This window comes from Amblyomma mixtum, chromosome 6, assembly GCF_055824585.1.
Source record: "Amblyomma mixtum isolate Tamu chromosome 6, ASM5582458v1, whole genome shotgun sequence".
NCBI classification, from domain to species: Eukaryota; Metazoa; Arthropoda; class Arachnida; order Ixodida; family Ixodidae; genus Amblyomma; species Amblyomma mixtum.
This window is the reverse complement of record NC_143017.1, coordinates 141,149,060-141,173,067: the sequence shown is the minus strand read 5'-3', so window position 1 is coordinate 141,173,067 and position 24,008 is coordinate 141,149,060. Positions and strand designations below refer to the sequence as shown.

Below are 24,008 nucleotides of genomic sequence, written 5' to 3'. Positions count from 1 at the left end.
TCTTAACGTTACACTTATCATTTTCCTTTCCGTAGCTCGTTGCGTTGTCCTTAACTTCTGCTGAACCCTCTTTGTTAGCCTCCACGTTTCTGCCCCATAGGTGAGTACCGGTAAAATACATATGTTGTATACTTTTCTCTTCAGGGATATTGGTAAACTGCCATTCATTATCTGAGAGAACCTGCCATATGCGTTCTAGCCCATTCTAATTCTTTGTTATTTCCCTCTCATGATCCGGATCAGCGGCCACTGCCAGTCCTAAGTAGATGCATTCCCTTACCACTTCCAGCCGTGCACATACACATATAGAAAGGAGCATACAAAGGGCGGTAGGGGAAGATGATCTCACTGCGGCGACGCTGTGTACCGACGCAGCACTGTTTTTCACCACATAGCAAAGTGCGCCGCATTTGATGTTGACGGCCCAGCAGACAGAAGCGCAACAGGAATGCATGCAGCCACGTCAGAAAGTGAGCCTCGAGCAGCCGCGGAAAACGCTTGCCGAAAGAACACCATCTAGCTCGTCGCCCGTTTCGTTAATGTGCAGCTGCTGTCCCGCAACAAGGCCCAATGTATAAAACACAAAGGCAAAACAACGCAGAGCATTTTTTTTTTGCTCACTAACTTGTGCAGCACTTTGCAGTTGACACGCTGCCTTTTGAAGAGTGAGACCTTGTATGAAGAAGCTAGAGTGCTGACAGCGCGGATGAAGGCTGCGATTCCTTCCACATTAGTATTCCCACATTATGCATACACACCCGGAAAGAAGCCCAAGAGCTGGCAAGCCTCAATTAACTCAGGCTGCCGCGCCCGAGTCCTCCGTTCAGAACAACCTCCCTCGCCTCGCCACCGTGGGAAACGGAACGACGCTCATTCCGCTCTCTGAACGGTATAGTATGTATATGCTGGAGAGCATCCAACGCCGCCATCCTCACATAGAGATCCACTTATGCAGTTGGGGCCTGCTGCGGCTATTCGTTCTATTAGTATTACTATGACTGAAGGGCGCCGTAGACGCCCGCTGTATGTTGTCGCTGACGCCAATAGCGTACAGGTTTATTTTCACAAGGTTTACTTTACACGCCTCGGTGCGAGGGTCCAAGGAGGAGAAGTTTCAACACCGCGGAAGGACAGCTCAGCATCCAAAATTAGCAGCGCATTAGTTGTTACATTCGCAAGCGCGAGTGTATACAGTGCGCACGAAGGGAAAGTGGTCCGCCTTGTTGCGCGTTCCACACTACTGGCCAGGATTGATGAATGGATGTATAAGGCTGAACCCTTTAAATCGGGTGGTGGCTCACGCCACCTAGCCATGACTCGTGAAATTTCACTTTTGTCTTGATTTTAGCCACCAGTCATGCAGATAACCTCCGCTTGGTTAATTCTACCCGTTTAAAATATATTTTTTCTCCCCTGTCCTTAAACCGCAATGCTTTGAATAAAGCAGCGCCGATGCTTTCAACTGTAGGGTGAAGCCCTTTACAAAAAAGTATCAAGTGTTCAGCCACTTACTCCTGCTCTCCTTTATTCTTTATTCTTTATTCAATTTTTACCCCGCTTAGCCCGAAGGCGCTACAGTAGGGGGGTTACAATGATGAAAAAACACATCTTCATTCATACAGCACACTTGCTGACCTGAAGGGCGATTCCATTCAATGATAGAACGCACAAAAAAATGAATTTGCATACATATTAGTTCTGGTACGGTATTCCAAAATCTTAAAGCAATGATCAATACGAGAAGAGACATAATGGGGCCTGTGTACATATTTTCCTTTTGAATGCCGGTTTTATCATGAAATATTTGATACAGTAGTTTAAGGCGCAATTTTCTTCTTCGAGAAGAAAGACTTTCCCACCCTAATTCGTTTTTCATGTCGGTGCAGCTATCACCTCTGGAGTATCGACGAAGGACGAACCTTGCAGCTCTGTTGTGGATTTTTTCAAGCTTGTTGCACAATGTGCCGCACGCACCACACAAGGTGCCTACCTCGTGGTACCTGACTCGACATGTCTTAGTCCGCAATACTATCGTCCTGGCCTCGAACAACCATTTTCACGAAATGGACGCCACGCAGCGGCGGCGCCGCGAACTAGTCTAAGAAGGACCAGCAGCGCGCGGAAGCATTTTTTGCTCTTCTGCGAGTGCCTCGTCGGGGCATTCAGACGTTATTGTCATAGTTTTCCTGTAAAAAAATACTGGCGACTTTCACAACACGCACACATCACACCCTCCGGCCGCGCTGCGATCCGGAATACGGAGAAATCGCCCTGCAGATACGCGCTGCGTGTTGGCATCGTGGCAAAAAGACAGCTCGGCCCCATTGCTTTTCTGTATGTCAAAGAGATGGAAAAGCCACGAGGTATCACTCCATTGCTTCACCGCTGCTATAGCAGTCCGAAGAGAAGGCAGCTTTTGGTGCAGAAACAGCGGATTGGCAAGCCAGTCACTGCGTCGGAGGTCGTGTGTTGGCGACGTTTTCGAGGAGATGACTTCTTTCGTCCAGGCAGGGGCTCGGTGCCTTAATAGCTTTTTTGGTTTTAATTGAACGACTAGGGTGATACTAGTGGCTGTTCCTACCCAGCCATTCTAGAGAAAAGCATTTTCGAACGGGAAAGAGTTTATGAATGCAATCTTTTAACACTGAAAGAGTTCACTATAACAATCAATATATCCGCATATCTCTCGTCGACAGCCTTGCAGTTCTTGCTACTAACGTTTTGGCTATCGCCAAAAGCGTTCGTCATTGATTTTTCAATGGCAATCTTAACTGCTCGATTCGAGCGGTGGAAAAACTTAAGATTTCGCTACATATCGGAAGAATGGGCCATTACCTTCACTATTTCCATAGCAGTACCTTACAATTTTCTAATATTCGAAGTTTTTGTCCAAGAACGTTGGACACGCGGTGTAATTGCTACCGCGATGCTCGCAAAATTGCTCCTCGTAGGAACTAAACATAAAATTAAAACGCCCGAAATAAATTTTTTCTCTCTGCGTTTTATATTTTCGCTTTGGCCTCTGTTGATTGCAAATATTCGTGTTTCACGGTCAGCAAAATAAAACTTCAAAAGCGAACCGGCCGAAGCAGCGAGATACAAGCGCGTCTGAGAAAGTATGAGCCAGCGAGCAAGAAAAAATAAAGATAAAACGCTCAGGCAGGTCCAGCTTACACACCGGCAAAGGGTTGGCTTTCACGCTAGACCCGATTGGTAAATTGCACTTCATCCCTTTCACGCCTGCGAATTAGGTTACCGGCAAGTGAAACTAGGAAGAGGAGCTTGCGTCTACTGCCCGCACTGTTGCTCCTCCGAGGGCGCGCTCAAACTCGATGGTATCGAGTTCACGCCTCAATGTCTATACGTGAGCAGGCCTGTATCGGAGCGCTCGAGCAGTCCTCTGCAGATCAAACGAAACGAAATTTCACAGCAGCTACCGGTCTTCACGGTCGGTGCTGGCGCTGAAGCGAAGCTGCATCGAAGAAATAAAAGCAAGGAATGAGCACACTGCCTTTAACACAGCACTTATACGCTCTATGAATTGTTCCGCAACACACCGCTTCAGCGCTCTTAACAAGTCTGCTCACGAGTGTACAGTCGGGGACAAAAGTCTCTGGACCGTGTGTTCCGTAAACGAAGCCGATAGCTCCGTTATTAGCCGCTGGCTGACCACCACACTTGTATAGGCGAAATAACGGGATTATGACTTCCGCCTCCGAAAGCGTGGTCTTTATCCGCCGCCTATTACTACAGCTATCGGCTTCGCTTAAGAAGCACGTGGTCCAGAGACTTTTGTCCCCGACTGTACATACAGGGACGTTGCTTACTCAACTGAAGTGATGGCCACACGTAAATGCCACCGTGGTTCAGCTAGCTGGATTGAAATCCAACGGTCGAAAGTGGATCCACCGCGACCCGTTTTAGCTTGCAGCGTTACGCAATGATTTCGCAAAGCCTTGATTACTTGTAACAATGTAGCAGTAAGCCCGAGACAAGCTGGCATTTTTCTGACTTTCCCGCCGTATACGAACGAACTCGGCGCTAGCTGGCGGTCTTCATATCGCTAAAGACGTCAACGGAGGCGGTTGCGCTCGCATGGCGCATGTTTGGAGACAAAGGTCGACGACCTTCAGTTTGCCATCGATTCTGTGCTCTACACTGACTAATACAAAGCGTTCAGCTAAAATTAGGCGCTCGCTGCGCACTTTAAATGAAAAAAGCACGACTAAGTCCTGCGATCAAGAAAACTTGTTTATGCGACTAGGGTGACCACAGACGGAGTTCGGTTTACGGTTGCTATCTTGGCTGGAACTGCGCTGCCGCCTATGGTTGATGAAAATCACCAACAGCAGTTCACCAAATCATGCCTGACCCAATGTTTGCTGAAGCAGCACCCCAAATGGAGTGGATGTTTCGAGTGAAATGTTCACCTGTAGTTGTCGACGCCACCTAACCAAACTTGACTCCAGTGTAGATGATAAAAGCTCATACAAAGCTCCCTGACTCAGTCCCCGGCTCGCGGAAAATCACTAAATGCAGAGCTCTCCGTCGACATTTAGGTGAAACTATATAGCGCTGCCTAGTCAATCCGATTAGGTGGATCAAAGCCCCGACAGCCGCTCAGTACAGGACGCTGTATGCAGTGTGCGACTGAAGATCTCATATAGCGCACAGATGACACGAAAAAGAAGCAGAAAAACTCACAAGTTATCTTGCTGCTTTCTTGGGCACAATTTTGCCTCACGTTCGACTTTTATTTATTTATTTTTTTATAAAAGAGTGTACGGGTGCGTTTGCAGAGAGACCACGCAGTTCAGAACGCCACAACCGCGATCTAATCTTTCGCCCGTTTCCGCTCTTATTCGAAGAAGAAGGTACAGTCTTGGTCAAAAGTCTGTCTCAAGGCCAAAGGCTTTTCGCTTCAGCCGCATAACAGAGCCATTACGTAATGACACTATTGAAGTCCGGAGTACCTTGAAATGAAAGCAGAAGGTTTCTTCTGGATGTAGAGAAGCTTCCTGCTGAACTTGTGTTTTGAAGGATCCGCTACACGGAGCTTTCTAGGGACACTCATTTCGCTGAAGGTAAACGCTGTGCCCTTGGGACTTTTGACCAAGACTGTACATCTGAGAAGGCTGCGGCGTCGACGATTCCAGAGGTGCACAGAATGTGCCTTTGCACATGGGATGTGCTTTAAAACATGTGTCTCTTAAACGAACATTGTGCTATAAGCCTGGCCAATAATAATGCTTAAAGTGCGTTTTTCGGGTTCTACTGAAAAAGACAAATTTCGTTCTCGCATGTTGAAAACAGCCAGATTGACGGTAATGTCTGTTACACACCAAGATACTGTACAAGAAGCGAAGGTACCGCACCCGAGTCCATATGCTAGTTGCGTTACCCACCCTGCATCGAGACTGTGGCGAGTGTAAACCTTCGTAGGAAAAAAAAAGAACTAATGCTGCGCTCCTTACCTGCCATCGCCTATATGATTGACTAGTTATAGGTTTGAAGTTGACGAACTCAGGTCAGCAGTTGTATGGACCACGGAGAGACTAGCGTCCAGCAACGAAAACTGTCTGATAAAGTTACTGCTACGTTTGCGATGAACCTACGGTAAGCGTAAAAAAGTAGCAGCCTTGGAACGACGACAGCAAGACTTTCGCGCGCAAAGGGGGAGGGGGGCTATCAGGAAAACAGAGAACATGGGAGTGTTCAGGTGCGATGTATATCGCGAATGCGAACCTGTTAAACCTAAAAATTCCTGCAATATGCCTGCCAACGTAACAAAAATAAACTAGAAATAAACTGAAGCTTACCTGTTTCGCGCTTTCCTCTACTATAAACACAAAGCAGCCATCGGTGAGCCAAGGAGGTGCGCTCCGGATGTACGCGGGACAATCACACGGCTGGCGACAGTAAGCCCGCGGTCGCCCACAGCCACCGCATAGCGCGTCGATCACACCACACGTTAAGGCCGGGAACCGCGCACAGACACCGCGTTTTTAATCCTTGACTCGTCGCAGGTGCACGCCGCTACACACCAGCTTCACTCGCCTCATTGGCTGGAACGGGTCCGTCCAACGCGCGTGCGTCTCTTCAAGCACAACGCAGAGCACGCGTGGCGTCGTAGAGATTTGTAAGCGCTACCGAAAACTTTCTCGTAAAGAAGCCCGTCAGGCCTCGATGCGCGCCACCGGCGATTGGAAAGCCAAGTCCAACGTCGACGACGAACCAACATACCCGCGCAGCGCGCGCTCACTCAAAACGACACAGCGCCGTGGTGCTGGCGCCGTTTCGAGCGCAGAGGGTTGAACTCCGCCGCTGGGTGTATACGCCTCTTCACTTCAAGCGTTACGCGCCGGTGGGAAGGAGGGCGGGTAGCAATGCCGAGCAGAAAAGGAGAGGGAGACGCTAAAAAAGCAAGAAAAGATATAGGAAGGAGAAGTCGCAGCGGTGTAGTGCCTACCGCATCGCTGGGTGTGTGCTACTGCTCAGCCCGCGCTTCGGTTGCAGCCGGAAAGACTCACACAGGGCGCGCGTGCGGCTCAAGAGGGGCGTTCCTCTTCTCGTCCGGAGGGAAAGAGAGAACAGTGGAAGGAGGAAAAGACGCTCCCTGGCAGCACAGAGTGGCTGCGTGGTATGTAGAAACACTCCGCGGCGCAAATCTCGGCTTTGATCGGTTAGATTCCTGCCACTTAGCCACCGTGTTGCAATGACCTAGAGGGTTAGTGAGAAAACCGGTAAATAAGCACAGAGGCACGCAGTCTCAAGTGCCACGCGTTTCAGGAAAACTCGCCATTAGTTTTTAAAGATAAGACTTTTTCGGGTAAAGAGATGACTTTTTGGGCACTGTGATCCAAGCGTTGGCGAACGTCAGAAATACAGGTGAGTCATGCTGACTAGTAGGCTCGTTAAAAAAATTCTAATAGCTAACTTTTGAACTACTACAGATAGGCATCTGGTTGCAATTAGAGATACGTTGGTACCATTAGTTATAGCCACATCAGTTTTTTAGAATTTCGAAAACGCGATTACGCCCAAATCGCCGCTCCGGCTGAACGAGTTATGGCCCTTTCTCCCACAGTTAGACAGTCGCGAGCCCGTGTCGTGCGCAAAGCCACGCCCACACTCTGCGGCGCACGTGCCACGTGACCTTGCCCCCACCTCGGCAGGAACAGGGAGCAGCGCAGCGCGGTTATCGCGGGTGGGTGGGACAGTGAAGGTCATGTCGCACGCGTGCCACGGAGTGACGCAATTTGATGGACGCCAGTGTGCGCACACAGCCGGCGCGCGATTTGCGAATTGCGGCAGCAATGGCCAAAATTCGTTGAGCCGGAGAGCCAAGGGTAACGCGTTTTCGAAATTCTAAAAGCTGATACTATTACTAAAGGTCAGTTACAGATGTTTTAATCGCAACTAGGTGTCTATCTTTAATATTTATAAAGATGGCTATTAGAACTTAGTTAACGAGCGTACTAGTTAACATAATTCACCTGTTTTCTGACATCCGCCAACATTGGTATTACTTTGCCGAAATTTTAGCTCAGAAAGCCGATGTTTAAAAATTAGTGGCTTCCCTGAAACTCGTGGTGTGCAATACGAAGGAAAAGGAAGCTACGCATGTAAAATTGAAAACTCCATGGCTTTGAGGAAACGAAATAGAGCAGTAATTGTCTCGCATATCTCGGTGGACAGGGAACCAATTTCGGCCACCTGGGAACATTTTACGTGCACTGACATCGCACAGCACACGGGAGCCTTTTGAGTTTCGCCTCCATCGAAACGCGGCCGCCGCGGTCGGGTTCGAACCCGTGTACTCCGGCTCGGTAGACGAGCGCCTTAACCACCGAGCCGCCGCGAAGCGCATTGCGGCACCATCTTAGCAAAGAGAAACCGAAAAGTAAAAGAAAAAAAAAGGCAAAATTATGCGGCATCGCGAATACTCCCGGAATGACAACGCATGCTTGGTATCCCTAGCACATAAGGCTATTAGTATTGCTGGGATGTAATTACTGGCAACTTAACCTTAGTTATGATATGCCCCCCCCCCCCCCCCCCCCCCTGCCTTCCCCTCCACTTTGAAGAAGCAGAAAAAGTCAGCATGATGAGATGTCAGCTCAGGAGAAGAGAAGAGGGAGTTCAGAGAATTAAACATGACCTTGGCAGAGGTGCAGTGCTAAAATGAAGAGGATGGTATTCAGAAGTCCTTAGTTCAGGTTCCTGCCGTGGAGCCCTCGTTCGACTTCTGCTCTTCCGAATGGGAAAAATGCATGGAAGGTACAGCCTTGCTCAAAATAACCTGCAACGCGCTGCTAGCCGCCCTCTCAACCTGCTCTTTCCAGTCCGTCACCTGCTCACCTTTCAGCCCTTGAGATGTACAGTGCAAGTACGCACGCCCGCTTCCCTCCAAGGGTTAGCAAGCAGTATTGCATTCCCACACACAGCTTCTGGTTTCAATTACAACGCACTCGTGTAGGAACACAAGCCCAGCCGGCCACGTCACCTGAGAACACTCATGGGCCCCATAGTCATCATAGAAATTTCACCAGACAATCCCAGAGGTATTCTCAGTTTACGACCCTTTACGTAACGGCTTTGGATCGTGAAAAAGAGGAAACAGAAAGAGAAAACCTCGGAGCAATCCCGTCATGTCGACGTAACTACACTACGGCTATCCAGTTTGCTGGCAGTGTTTTCGTTAATCACCACATATTTCTCTTCGTTTCCTGTTCTAGCTTTTGTTCTGGAAAGCATCTCCAGGCATTGCCTCGTATACTGCGTCGTAACGTTTCGGCTTGCTTCTTGCTCCCGCCGCGCAATAACCGTGGCGTGCGCTGCCCCACCGAATAATGGCCCCGATATGGCGCGGGGTATAACGCGGCGTCCATTACGCGGCAAATGCGGACGGGGCATGCACCAGCGCCGCGGGGAACCCTTTCGCAGCCCACCATCCGCATTACAAAGGCGGGAAGGAACACGCAGAGAGAGAGAAAAAAAGCAGAAATACAGAAAAGCAAAAGAAACAATAACCGCCCGAGGGAGAGGCGCGAAGGAGGCACACATCCTAACCTCGCGGTACACAGAGACTGCATTATTTACGACGGCCGCGGCGTCCCTCGGCGCCCCTTATTTTGTTCGCGCTGCAACGCATGCCGCGGCGAAAATGGTAAAACGTCGGCCGCGGTGATGCTGTACACCGCCTGCACGACGTATAGCTTGAAAAGAGCCGCACCCAAGGTATAATGTGTTCATTCCGTGAGGCGGAACCGATAGCGCAGATGCGCGAAGCGCGAGCTGCTGCAACGACATAGACGATAAGTTGATTGATTGACTGAGTGAATGATCGACCGACAGATTGACTGACTGATACCGTCACAGCGTCTGTCTTATTAAGGAAGCGTCCTTTAGCAGGAACGCTATAGGGGCGCTTCAAGAGCACAGTCAAGAGGAGAAAGAGGCAGCCGAACTTCATCGACTTCCTTTTAAGCAATATTTAAGAGCCAGAATAATACTGTGGACTATGAGGAACAACGTATTAATGAGGGCTGCGAATTAATTCCCACGCCCTGGAGTTGCTTAACGAGCACTGAAATTTCATCAAACAGGCTTGTAACGGCGCTTTCCATTTGGCCTCCATTGGAATACAGCCACCGCTCTAGGAAGACAAGTAAGCTGAGGTCTCGTTCCGCTCCGACAGTTGTTTCCCGTTTCTCAGCGATCTTGTGGGAGAATATTCGTCAAGCGGTACCCGTGGAGAAAGGCACGGCACCTTACTTCTTGACCGATCCCCCTGTGTGGGCATGTGTCATTGCCTGAGGATGATAACAACGGCTGCTCAGTCGTTTGAGTTTCTTCACATTCCTCCTTGTTTCGCTCTGCTCTAAATATTCGGCGTAACCAAGGTCAGTGATCAAGGTTCGCATTGGAACGCAGGTGACCAAGACTAAGACTGTTTGCAGTGCGCATTTCTGCCATGAGAAGTGACCTCGATAGAAGTAAACTGTTGAACGCCCTTGAGGGCAAACTTTCTGAGCAGCGCCCATTTATTTTTTATTTATTTTATTTTATTTATTTAGAGCATACTGCAGGCCTGCAGTAGGCCCAAGCAGGAGGAGCGAATACATAATATATGCAAAAAAGAACAGGTTTAGCAAAATTGAAAAATGTTAAATACAAGTTGTAACACAAAATACAGCAATAAATACAAGGCTCAGATGCAAAATACAAAAAGTAAACGTAGAAATAAATGGCTCTCAAATTAAATGCTGTGAAGAAAACATTAAGTCAAAAGAATCAGCTCTGGTTAAGAGATCTGGCGAACACCTGTTCCACGGTACAGGTATGCCGGTACAGGTATGCAGGTATTTGACGGTACAGGTATGCAAACAGGTCGCAATGAAACGCGAACACTCATGTGCAGCAGTTTTCTACTTTGCAGCGAGATATTCATTTGGGACCACTTTACGAGCATGTACTTAGGTTGCACTTTACCTAGAAACATGAATCAGGCTAGTTGTACACAGCAGCTGAAAACGCAGCTGAAAGATTTTTTGTTCATTAGCGCTGTTCGGATTTCATTCCTGCCTGGCTGTACATAGTGGGAAATTAAAAACATCTTAACGACGAAAAACATCGAAAGACATAGGACGGAAGCAGGCGACCGCCTCGTGTTGTTGCCTGCTGCCTCCGTCCTATGTCTTTTGAGGGTTTTTGTCGTTATAATGTCTTACCAACTCGCTTAGAACTACAGCCTCCTAAGTTGAAAACATCTGCCTCCGGCGCGATTCGATGTATGCAATGCTCGCAATCAGTATAGTCGCCGGATGCAAGCAAAATCCTGAGTACTGAACTTAACGAAGACGTGGCGCTACGTCCGCAGCCGCTGCCAGTATCTATCACGACCACCAGCAACAGCACAAAAGCCTGACACGCCCACTGCAGGGCAAAGGCCTCTCCCATATCTCTCCAATTAAGCGGTCTTGCGCTATAGCTGCGGCCACCTTATCCTCGCAAACTTCTTAGTCGCATCCGCCCATTTAACTTTCTTCCGTCCCCTGTCAATCTTGCCTTCTCTTGGAACCTCGCCTTCGCATTACACTCCCTGCGCATACTCATTTCTGATTTTTGATTTCGTCTAGGGTGTCATTGACTCGTGTTTGTTCCCCTCACCCACTCTGAACTCTTCCTGTCTCTTAATGTTACACCTAACATTTTCCTTTCCATAGCTCACTGCGTTGTCTTCAGTTTAAGTCTAACCCTTTTCATTAGCCTCCATGTTTCTGCCCGTGTGTAAGTACCGGTAATATACAGCTGTTATATACTTTTCTCTAGAAGGATGCTGGTAAACTGCCATTCATGATTTGGGAGTACCTGCCGAATGCGAATCTTATTCTTCTAGCTATTTTACTTTCGTAGTCCAGATCTGCGGTCACAACCTGTCCAATGTGGACGTATTCCCTTACGACTACCTGCGCCTGGCTTTCTACCGTAAACTTCAGCTCTCTTCCGAGACTGCGAAACGCTGCTTTAGTTCTTCGCATATTAATTTTTAGACTCATCGTTCTGCTTTGCCTGTCCAACTCAGTGATCATGCTTTGCAATTCGTCCCGTGAGTTACTAGGCAATGTCACCAGCTAATCGCAGATTACTGCGGTATTCTCCATTAACTCTTATGCCCAGCTGTTCCCAATCAAGGCCTCTGAATACCTTCTGTAAGCAGGCAGTGAATAGCACTGGAGAGATCGTGTCTGACTGACTAACACCCTCTCTTGATTGAGATATGTATTACTTGTTTTACGGAGGGCTCCAGTGGGTCTGCAGCCTGATATCTTCCAGTATGTTTCCATATGGCTCTTGTTCACCCCGATTTCGCAATTCCTGCATGACTGCTGAGGCTTCGACTTGAGTCAAATAAATGCTTTCTCGTAATCTCGGAAGGCTATATATATAGCAGTTAGTTACAGTCACTGCATTTCTGTATCACCTAGTTGATAGTGCGAATATGGCCAACTGTCGAAATACCTTTACCTTTACCGAAAGCCTTTATACCTAAAGCCTTTAATACCTTTACCGAAAGCCTGACCTGTTTTTTGGTTGGTTGAAGTCTAAGATTGCCCCGGCTCTATTAGCGAACGCATTGTAGAAAACGGAGAGTAAGTTGATCGGTCTGTAACTTTTAAAGAGCCTGACGTTCGCTTACTTATGGAATAAGATAATGTTAACTTTCTTCCGAGATTCCGCGCGCGCTCCTCTTTCGTTACTAGCGGGAAGACCCATTAATGTGCACTACTGCTTCTCTGATTATCGTCCTGATTAGTTCGGGAATTGTATAATTTGTGTAGGATTCCTCGGCTGCATTAACCATCTTATCCATATTGGTAATGAAATTGTCCTGCCCTGGGCTTATCGATTAACTCCATTATCACTGCCAGTTCTATTCTATCTGTTGAGTTCGAGGCTTTTATGCTTTGACAGATCAGACAGGTTTACCGGCCACCTATTTACCCTACTGCCTACTACTATTGTGCCCTCTATAATGATATCTCTTAGATTATCATTCACTACTGCAATAATATGGCCATCGTCCTTGGTTAGAGACGCGTACATGTACTGCAGTGAGGTCCCGAGTTCCTCTCCTTCCTCTCTTGCCGATAACTCGTTGATATGGGCTTCTTTCTTACTAGTTTCTTCCGTTCCCTGTTCAAGCCTATAGGTTAATTCGAGACCTCACCATCCTATGGTCACTACATCGCATCATCCTGCACGATATCAGGGTGAGCGCATAGTTATTTCATTTTTAGTTTCCCCATTCTGGCTCTTCCACGGGCTCTTCCAAGAGGCTCTTGAGTTCCACTTTACCTTGCAATTAGAGTAGTATCATCTGCATATCTGAAGTTCTAGCGTTAAACATTGGCAGTTTCAGTTTTCAATGGCGGCTTGTCTGAAGCCAGAGATTATTAGCACCGTCCGCTGCGTCAAAGGTGTGGGCGCCGCCTTGGTCAGTTGCTGCGTAGTCGTTAAGGCTGAAAGTTGGGAGTTAATTGGTGTATTCAATGCAGGAGGTGATCGAAAATTACTACATCAGGGTGGCCAAATACTGTTCTGATGAAGAAATGCGTTGTCGAGTGTGATCAGGCCACACTGCACGCTTGGTTAGGCAATTCCATCATAAGGGAGAATTTTTTTATGCGGTGAATTGCGCGGCACATGTCATTTTATATGCCTAAAATGGCTACTTGAAGAATGACTTCACCCAAAGTTAGCCCGTTGAGCCATACACCGTGCGGACAGGGCAAGATTTTTCTTACTTTTCTCATTGCCCACCCTAACGGATGTACCCGAAATGTCCAACGGAGGAACTTGATAATGTTACGCTAGGCCCCAAGTGATCACGATGATAACTGATGGTGTCAACTGGCGAAAGTAAATCTAAGGACAAACAGTACCAGGAGCTGACAAGAAATATGAGCTGAAAATGATGCAGAAATGATGCAGAAATAGGAATTACACCTCCTGTGACTATGTGTTCAGAGTTCCCGAGTCTGTCGGCCACGTACCACCAAAATTTTGTCGAGCCCCTCAGAGTGACGTTGAAGCTCAAAAAGTAAACAGTCAATAATCTCCCCCTTAGAGCGATCATCTGCGGTTATACGATAATGAGAATTTAACGCGAAAACTATCGACGACCTCACGACCCCTTTTTCGGCGGCAACACTGCCGTCGCCATAACAAAAAGCACTAACAACGGGTCGGCATCTGTCGTTCTTACTCGTTTATTAGACAGGCAAAACTGGGTCGAAAAGCGACAGAGGACGACCCCTCCATGTTCATAGTATCTGGGAGCACCAAATTCTTCTTACTTCTACAAGCTCGAACACTAACGACCTATTAAATACCCATTACCGACAAAGCTGTCGTAAAAGCACGCAGACGCGCAGTGTTCGCGAGAAAGCGGCAAGAAAGCCCCTGGGCCGTTACTACGAAGAGACGCAGCCAGCCGGCCCCAGATGCGGGAAGGGGACGTATAATCTATAAACTGCGTTGTGCAGCTATACATTCGCTGTTTAGCGTACGCAGGAGAAGCGAATTGGCCGCGAAGGCAGTGAGTTAATCCCCTTTACCGCTGTAAAAAGCGTCCCCATTTTTATTCCCGCAGCGGAGGATGAGACAGGATCTGCGCCAACGTTTCGGCGGGGTCTTTGCACCATCCTATACACACGTGTGCCAATCGCATGCATTTCGTCGCAGCAGCGGCCGGCGCGGCTCTCGCAAACTGCGTTAAAGCCTTTCCTTCGCTCATCACCGGAAAAGCCCTAGCGCGAACTTCACTCTGCGGCGCGCCACCTGGATTCAGTGTGGACTGATGAACAAACACACAGCACGCAGTTTCCATCGAGTTGCGCAAATGCCAAGGCTGTTCGCGAAGTGTCAACGAGGTTAACACTGAATCGACGAGGGCACGTACGCTACACCGGCACCGAGTCTTTATAGCTGAAAGAGCAAAGGCGGAACGCGCCGGGCTCGCCACAAGTGCCATATAATTTACGACCGCTATCTTAAACCTAACAGTTCAGGACACCTTAGAGCGAAGCAGTAACGACAGAAAATACGGCGAATTCGAACAGTGGAACGCTACGCATACAGGGCACGTGCAAACAGCTTTCGGTCAAAGCGCTCTTAGCAACGGGAAGCGAGGAATGCCACGGTGACGCAACCTCCAAGCATTCGACGCCAACCCCGTTCTAAGTCAACGCCGAAGGAAGATGCATTTTACGCAGAAAAGGTCGGTCGGTCTATGGGGTTTAACGTCCCAAAGCGATTCAGGCTGTGATGGACGCCGTAGTGAAGGGCTCCGCAAATTTCGACCACCTACTGACATCGCACGGTACACGGATCTCTAGAATTTCGCCTCCACCGAGATGCGACCGCCGAGGCCGGGATCGAACCCGTGTGTTTCGGGTCAGCAGCCGAACACGATAACCACCTAGCCACCGCGGCGGCTTTTTACGCAGAAAAAAAGTTAAAAGACACGGGACTGGAGTGAAGGATAGAGGAAGAGGGATATTTCAAGATTTCAAGGTTATTTACTGCAGGCATGTATATAACATGGCTGAGGAGAAGGGCAAAAAAGCCGCAGTACAGCGGCTTGACACTGCTCCCTTCCCCTGAGGTACATCGATGGCAGAGATCTGTTCAGCTTCAAAAAACAAAAAAAAAAAAACTATTTCCGTAATTCATCATTGGAACAAAAAAAATATATCTCCACATAGCTGTGTGTAACTAAAAAAAAAAAGAATAATGGCATTACAAAGGCAAGGGTAGCAAGAAGACACTCATACATGAAAAGACAACATAGAAAGTCATAAAACGTGCAGATTACCACTGTTATACATTACAATTCAAACATTAGATACACTGTCATTCAAAAAAATAAAGCTTTTATTTTGGGATAGTGTTCACTGCCGACAAGCAAAAAAGTCATTAAATTTGCAAGCTAGCTGAAAAAATTGCGCAGAAACACGAGTACTAAGCAGAGACAAAGACAAGGACGAGCGCTCGTCCTTTTTCAGTACGCATATCAACCAACTAGCCCAACTTTCTGCTCTCTTAACTGCAAGCTAGCTGCTCTCCACCAAACTTTTCGTCATCAATAACGAAACTGCTAGGTGCACTCAATTGTCTATTGCACAATAGTGAGTTTAATCTATTCTAAACAATTTTTGGATCTGTGATGCCATTGGATAGGTTGAAGTAGTAGTCATTTCTCGCTTTCTTTCAGATAGCATTCACCTAGTTTGTTATGATGCTGTTTGAAAGTTAAGAAATCTGCAGTATCATGACTTTTAAGAGATACACGATATGCAATTTTTTATGCAATCATTTTAGGACATACGACGTGACCTAGGGCTTACAAGCTTTTCTAGCTGTTTTAACCGTCTTGTATGAAAAGCATTCTCTATAAATCAAATAAACTGTTCTAAGAAAAATTCAAATGCTTGATCGGCATTAGTACATTCGCATACTCGTCTACAGTCAAGCCTCATAATTGTATTTGTAAATGTTTCAGGCCGACTGATATTTACTTACTGCATTTTGTTTTGCTTGTGTATACTAAGATTCTTATAGCTGACATCCTTGCTGCAGATTGCATAAAAAGGATGAGAGAACTCTCAAAAACCCCTGCTGATAACAGTGCCATCGAGTTGCTGATAATAAGCAGGTGAAGCATTTTAACTGATGAAGGAGTGACACGCGTGGGCAAATTGATCACGTTTTGAAGGAAATACGATTCTAGGAGAAGCAACATACGCGCAAATCGGGAAGAGTTTTCATCCATATTAATGTTGAAATCACCACCCACAAAAACACTGCAATCATAAGCATGAGCAAATTCAAAGTCATTCTCCATATAACCAAAATATTCATGAATATTACCATACAGAGGGCGGTAGACCACAAGAAAAAGAATTTTGCCAGAGCGTACAGAAAGGATTTTGATAATGAGCTGCTAACGCAGTTATTTGATCTTCTCTCTCACAGTGCATGCGACCAAGGACTGATAAACCGACTCTCCCACCCAGTCTACCAATTCACTTCAAGTGAAAGGAGCGATAGTTCTTGCGAGCATAACATTCATGGTCGCGCAACCATGTTTCTCTCACCATAACTGCAGTGTAATTAAATTGAAATTCATTAAGAAATTCACGGAAAATTCCTTGTTTACTCCGCGTAGATTGCGTGATAATGTGCAGAAGTGTATATGTCCTTTCTTTTGCAGCGATCATATTCAGGTCACTTCGTTTAGAGTAGCCGTCCATGTTTGTTTAAGACTGATTTCCCCAGGAAAACACTTCAGAAAAAAAAAATCATGAGACAAGCTTTACTAGGCCATCCTCAGCGCACATAGCATAAGCAGATTATCCATTAGCTCTTCGCACAAACACTTTGCCATGGGTGTGCCAGGCGTATTCATATCCATTCTCTTTAGCCCATTTCTTGGCAGCGAGCAGAAGCAACCTGTTGCGTTGAGTAAGGTTCTCAGTGACAGGCACTTTGGATTGCCTTTGGATTGCGAATATCTTCACTTCTTGCGTTTCTGAAGCTTCCTTTCTTTCTGTTCCAGTTGGGTAAAGCGGACAATTATCCCCGGAACTTTATCTCGCTTTAATGGTAGTCTATGCAAGGCCTCCACTTCGTTCGGACTGATGTTGGGAAGTTCTAGTGAGCTACCAACGTCATTGATTTTTGAAAACAGGTTTTCATTTTCAGAGAACGGGACACCTGAATAACCAAGTTATATGAAGCCTACTTTGCCATTCCAAATCATTTACTTCCATTTTGAGCTGCTGAACTTCAGAATTATCATCGCGAGCATACACAACTTCTACTCGCTCGCGAAGTTCCTTTTCCGCTCTGCATCGTGCTTAGCAACTGCATGCAGCACTTCATCGTATTTTTCTGACATTAATGTGATAGCCCTCTCGATGCCATCAACCTTTTCTGGGAGATTTGCTAGCTTTTCTAATTTAGCATTTTCTAATTTAATTTAACGTGCTGGGTAACCAAGATTTGCTTTTTCTTACCACTACCTTCCCTCTAAGGCCAGAAAAATAGCACGCAGGGCACTGCCATGGCTGAAAGAACGTTCCCCCTTTGTTTTTAGGTGCAGCGTCGGTCACCCCTAAACATTTTCATAAGTGAAACGAAGAAGCACATGTCCAGCATTGCATAAAACAACCTTGAGCTGAGAGAACTTTTGAGCATGCTGCACGCACATTGTTAGAGCCACTCATAGCGAAATAAGAGCGCACCTCGAAAATGGCATACCCAGCAAACTACACTAAGTGTTGCACGCTCGGCAGCGGCGGGAGGAGAATAAAACCCAAAGGTCAGACAAGGAAAGAGCAACACTGACCTTCAATAGACGATAGCACAGTCTTTAGCACAACCGCTCTATGCTACCGCCGCTGCCAATGTGAGTAGGGTGAGCGTGTCGGTCATGTCACTATAACTTGCAAGAACCAACAGCACAGTTGCGCCATCAGCTGTGACCTACTTGAATAGTAGCGTCGCTTATTGTCTTCAGCAACTCTAAGATAGGCCCCAGCGCACGCTGTCCGGTTAGAAGCACGGCCAGTGAAGGTCTATTCCGGCTTGTGGCAAAGGCAAAACGTCAGGAACTGGTATAAACGATAGAACGGTCTTTAGCACTACCGCACCATGCTACTGCCGCGGCGACGCCTAAGGAACCAACGCGAACACAATGGCTTGGTCACAAATCTCCATCAGTAAATGCCGCCAGCCCCACTATACTCGACCTTCACTTCGCAGACACCTACAACCTGAACCCCCTGTATGTTTGCGGCTTCCCTTAGGCATTTCGATAACTGGGAATGAGAGAGAGTACAACCAATTAAAACAAATGGTCATTGGACGCTACGATGCGCACTGCACACTTGGTTAGAACATTGAGAACTCGGTCCCGTCCGCGGCGGCCTACGGACGGTGAGGACGCGCGACCCCTTCTGGCTGCGAAAGTGCGCCAGCACAACAAACTCATAGAAAACTATGGGAACGAAACCAACCAGTATAAAGCACAGCTGGGTCTTCGACGACTGTAACCCGTTGTCGCTGCTGCCAACACGCGTCTTGTCCAGTTTGCCAGTCCGCTCACTCGATGCGACAGATAACAGGCGGCGCACACAGATATCGGTCGTGGCGGACAGGGGGTTGCTTTTCTTTCTCCTCCTGTCATTCGCGCCGGCTGCGAAGATGTCGGTAGCGCGCCCCTATAAGTGCCGGGCAAGTTCCCAAAAAGTGGTCAAGCGCTGCCTCCGCCATCGGAGCGTGGCAGAACTGGATATTAAGGCGAGAGTTTTACTAGCCTAGTGGCGCCGATTTCGTTGCGGTGTGTCTGCACGAATGACCTTCGACAGGAGGAGCGGAGCTGGGTAAGTAACCGCGTAACGTACCACGTGACTCGCAGCAGCTGCAGCCGCGCGCTCCGCCCTCACCACGGCAGCCATACGCGGACCGCTGTGCGCTGCCTATCGAGTGTCTCGCTATGGACGAAGCAAGTCAGTCGGAGCCGGCATCCACGAGAGTGGGTACTCTCCGACGTCGGGCCGAGCCTGATCATCCGGTCGACACTGCCAACGGTGCGAGGAATTTAGAAATCGATAGGGAGCGCAAACGCGCTAAGAGGCAACCGAAACCGATAAGAGCGGGAGCTTCAAAAGCAAAGGAAAGGCGCATAACTGCCTCCCTGGGACAGTAGACATCTCAGTCGCGCTTTAAGATACATGGCAGTAGTGACAGATGTGTGCGGCATGCGTTGGCATTGACAACGTTGTGGCAGAATAGCGGCACTGAAGCTATAGGCCGTCGGCGTTCAATGTGTTCACTGGCGTTGGCAACGTCCAATACACCGATGAGTTTGAGGAAAGGAAGGGCTCATAACTGGCTCCATGGGTCAGTGGACGCCTCAATCGCGCTTTGAAGTAGTACGTGGCGGTGGTGAGAGAAAGAGAGAGATTTGGGCTGCATGCGTTAGCGCTGACACCGTTGTGGGAGACACGCGGCACTGCAGCAACAGGCCGCAGCACGACTTCACGCTGGTTACGCAAGCGTGACTTTCGCTTGCATAATCAGGGTTAGCTGAGCTAAGCCGGAGCCATTTTTTTTAAATCTATTTTACTCAAATCAGCTGGTCTCCTAAAGTTCTCGCTATAGGGTCAGCCATACAGCTACGAAGGTAGGAACATATTTTCTCTTCCGTGCTTTGGCATTAACTTTTTCGGTTGCAGGCAACCTCGGAATATATACGTGCGAAGATAGATAGCTTACTCCGAAACGTATACTTGTTCGGGGCTGGAACAGAGACTACTCTTCAAGTTTTTAATCCCCGGATGAGGCGAGGTGGCGCCTTCACTGCGAGGCGTCAATCGTAGGTCGCAGCTATACCGGCCGTTCTCCTTTCTACCTTTTTTTCCCCCTTTCACGGGAGTGTTTGTTTTTCGCCGACCAGAGGCAGTCGTCCGCGTCAAACGGCAATGAAATCTCCGGACTCGAGGACAGCAGGAGCGACGCTCCGTGACCGGAATTCCTGTCGCGCTTCGGCGGCCCGCACACGGCCGGTCGCACATTTCTCTTTCGGAGCGAGCGCGCAGCCATGCGGCGGATCATCAAAGCTGCACCTATCACTCAAACTGCGACGAGGTTGAGTGTGGCCCCATTGCGCGGTTCATTTCCTCTCCCCTCTCTCAGTCGTGCCTCCGTCTACGAGCAGTGCTCGAAGTCTGCAAGACTGGAAGCGACAGAAACTGCAAAAGAACATCTTGTTTGTATTGTCGCTTTGACGGCCCTTAGCTGCACTATAAACCCCAAATTACAGCTCCCGCTACTACAGCTACCTTTTCTGAAAACGTGAGCACTGACAGGAAGCACGGCATGCCCACACGCCTGGTAATTACTACTGCTCTTCCTCCTAACTTCTAGTAACCACTGTTACTACTATACTATACACCTGCTGCTACTGTAGCGCTACTGCCACTAATAACACTACTAGTACAGTAACCATGACAACCAACACTGCTACGCTAATATCTCAGAGAATGTTTTGTTCTCTTTTATCCGGTCTCTGTGGGGTAGTAGTCCTCAGTTCAGCTACTACGCTTTCCAGCTCGGCCAGGACGAGTTCCAAACATACTTTCATCAAACAAAGAGGCAACAAGTCTACGTAACATAATAAGCATCTCACATCATTGTTCGAACTTTGACACGCCCTTTTTTTTTTCGCGTCAAGCCTTGTAAGCGTGAAAGAGCTCCACACTGAAAGCTTTCAGCGTATCAAATGCGAAACTCTTCGCAGTGTCCATGTATCGAAATCAAGCACTCGGATGATGATAACGATGATGATGAAATTTTAAGGCGCAAGGCCAGCTCTGGCCATAGAGCGCCATGGCACAAGGTATTTTCGGTTTACGGGGTTTAACGTCCGTAGGGGACGCCGTAGTGAAGGGCTCCGGAAATTTCGACCACCTGGGGTTCTTTAACGTGCACTGCCATCGCTCAGTAAACGGGCCTCTAGAATTTCGCCTCCGCCAAAATTTGACCGCCGCGGCCGGGATCGAACCCGCGTCTCTTGGGTCAGCAGCCGAGCGCTTTAACCACTCAGCCACCGCGGCGGGCTTTTCGTGTAGACAGTGTGGGGTAAAAGGCTAATCTTCCTATAGAATCTCACCCCGGATAAGCCGATCACAGGGAAAGCTTGTAAGCAATGTAATCCCGGCGGATGGCCGGCGGCACTGGGGATCGAACTCTGCACCTCCCGCACGCGAGGCGGATGCTGAAACCGCTAGGTCCGCGAAGGTAAATGCAGCACTCAGACCGGAATAACAATTTGGCGGTTAGCCTATTCCCATGCCACTTGCGGCGTTCAAATGAACTACACGAAGTTTTTGAAAACGTAACTGTGTTGCTTCAGCGCGCCGCCAATCGTACCATCCATAGTTGGTTGCTGGCTCACAAGCGGCGCCACAATTATTTATGGCGTAGCTAACAACCTCCAGAAACTGGCAACGAGTTCTCGCCGGATTTTGACTTGGAGTTTTGTAACCCGGTAGGCTTGAAAACAGTTTTCCCTGGCTCGCGTCAGCCTGCACTGCAGGCTTCCCAACAACTGGGCACCACTAAAGACGACCGACCAAGGGAGTCGGGACTGGCCGCAGCTGCGCAAGTCCCGGGGAACTTGCAGCACAACAGGCAATCTTCGTCCCGTGTTTTACAAAGGCCAGGGAAGATAAGCCTTGAGCAAGGCAAAGCTTTTCAGACCCCTAGCACTGGCTATTGCCCGCACTTAGCCGTTGCGTGTCTGTCTGAAGGCCAGAAAGACAAGCACTGATCAAAGAAAAGCTTTCGAGACCGGTGGCGCTTACAGTGACCATTGGCCGCACTTAGCCGTTGTGTGTTTGTCTGAAGCCCTGCTTTGCGTAAAAGATGCACACGGCTCTCTCGGCGGAAACTTCTAGACGTCGGAAAGTTCCACGAATTAGAACAAAAAGTAAGTACAACTCAAAACAAGGCGAAATCGGAAAAAAGTAGACAGGAAGAAGAAATGAAAGACGAAAGCCCCGCGAAGGGTAAATTTACAGCTCGGCGTCCACCGACGACAGCCTGGCGTCCGTCACGACCCGACACGCACGCACACCTGTACTTCCGCGCAGCTTAAAACAACGCTCGCTTTCAAGGCGAACCGGCTTGGGCGCGGCGGGAGGCGAGCGAAGAGAGGAAGAACACCGCTCGCGACTGCAATAAACCGAACCAAGAAAGGAGAGACGGCGATGAAAAAGAAATGCACAAAGCACGGACGGAGAAATTAAGAAAAAAAGAAAAGAAACGAACCGCGAAGACGGCGTCACTTTAAAGCGCAATTTCAAGCGCCGGGAGGGGCAAAAAAAAAAAAAAAGCCGCCGCAGAGCTCGCACAGGCCGCGACGAAAAATAGACATCCGGCCCGCGACGCTGGCGGCAGGGGGGAGCCGCTGCGCGAGGCTTCTTCCAATCGCGGGGAGATTGAAAGGGGACACCGACGGGCGGCCGATTCCGAAACCTCCCGGGAGCGACTGTTCCGCGAAGAAGTCGTAACTGTCCGAAGGCCGCGCCGCGGCCGTTACGTACAGGTACGGACACACTGGCGGCAAAGCGCGCGCGGCACGCCGCCGGCGGCAAGCCGCTTGCCGCGAAACCTGCCGCGGCGGCGGGTTGATCTGCCGCGCAGCGAATGGGTCGAGGAGCCATTATCGGCGGCTTGCCGCGTGCCGCGGAGCGGGCAGACCAATGAGGGGCGCCCGAGTTTGTCACGTGGGGAGCGTCTGTGTCGCCACCTCTTGGCTCCTACTGAAGTTACATGCCAGCGGCGGCGCTGGTGCCGCGCGCGCTCCTGCAGAATCGCGGACCTCGACCGGTTTGTCAGGAAGGGAGCTTTGCGCGGCGGCGACTCTTTGCCGCCGAGTGTGGCCGTCCATTTCGCGGCGGGGGTGGCGCCGCCAGCGGCATGCCGCGCGTTTTGCCGCTAGTGTGTTCGTACCTTACTACATGATACGCGCCGCGCGTCGGACGACGGCGGTGCGACACGGACGGTGTGGCAAGAGAGGCCAGCGTGACCGGTCTGACCGCGTCGAAGTAGGAACGCGGAATGCGACAGCAGAGCGAAGAAAGAAAGAAAGAAAGAAAGAAAGAAAGAAAGAAAGAAAGAAAGAAAGAGAACAGGTCGACGTGGGGATTTTCTCGCGCACCCTTTCAATGAGTCATGTTCCCGCCACGGCGTGCAGAGGAAACACCACCAAGCACACACGCACCAAACGCCCATGCACGGTGCAATCAATGGTTAATGCATCCTAGCCTTATCAAATGCAAAGCTATGCAGTTTAACCCCGTCGCAACCATCTGAGTTTCGATGGTTTGGTTTGGTTTATTGAGGTTTAACGTCCCAAAGCAACTCAGGCTGTAAGGGACGCCGTAGTGAAGGGGCTCCGGAAATTTCGAGGCGTTTTTCTCTCTGTAGATTTAGCCTGACATCAGCATGCGAGAACATTGTTTAGACTGCCAAAAAGACATTAAGCTCATAGCGCCACCTTCGTTATGGCCCTCAGCAGGTAACACGACATGACATTTGTCCGAATTAAATTAGAAAAAAAAATTCAGGGGGCACTTTGGCTCTCTAAAGTGCTCCAAGGCGAAAGCCTTTCCTGGCGCACTGCTTGTGTTCGCAGTAGAGTTATGTGATGCAGTCAGCCACGGACGCCTAAAGGCCGGAATACATGGGGCGTTTTTACCGCGGCGAGTCGTCGATTTTCGCCCGACGGCGCAGATTTGACGCCCGGCGTCGAGAAAAACGCCCGCCGCCGCCGATCAGGACCGGCTAGATTTTGACGCGCGGCGTCCGGTGAGACCGGAAGCGGTGGCTGAAGCGAGCCAATAGCAGCGCAGAAAGCCCGCTCTTCCGGT

The 24,008-nt window shown here is 49.0% G+C and overlaps 1 protein-coding gene and 1 non-coding gene across 3 annotated transcripts in view; both read right to left on the bottom strand.

Moving 5' to 3' along the window:
• LOC149340619 (beta-1,3-galactosyltransferase 1-like) overlaps positions 1-24,008 on the bottom strand; it is a 98,411-nt gene that overhangs the window by 42,869 nt on the left and 31,534 nt on the right. The gene's annotated exons all lie outside the window — the stretch shown is intronic.
• On the bottom strand, positions 21,117-21,188 carry TRNAS-GCU (transfer RNA serine (anticodon GCU)). The gene has a single exon. It is a non-coding gene; the product is annotated as a tRNA-Ser (tRNA).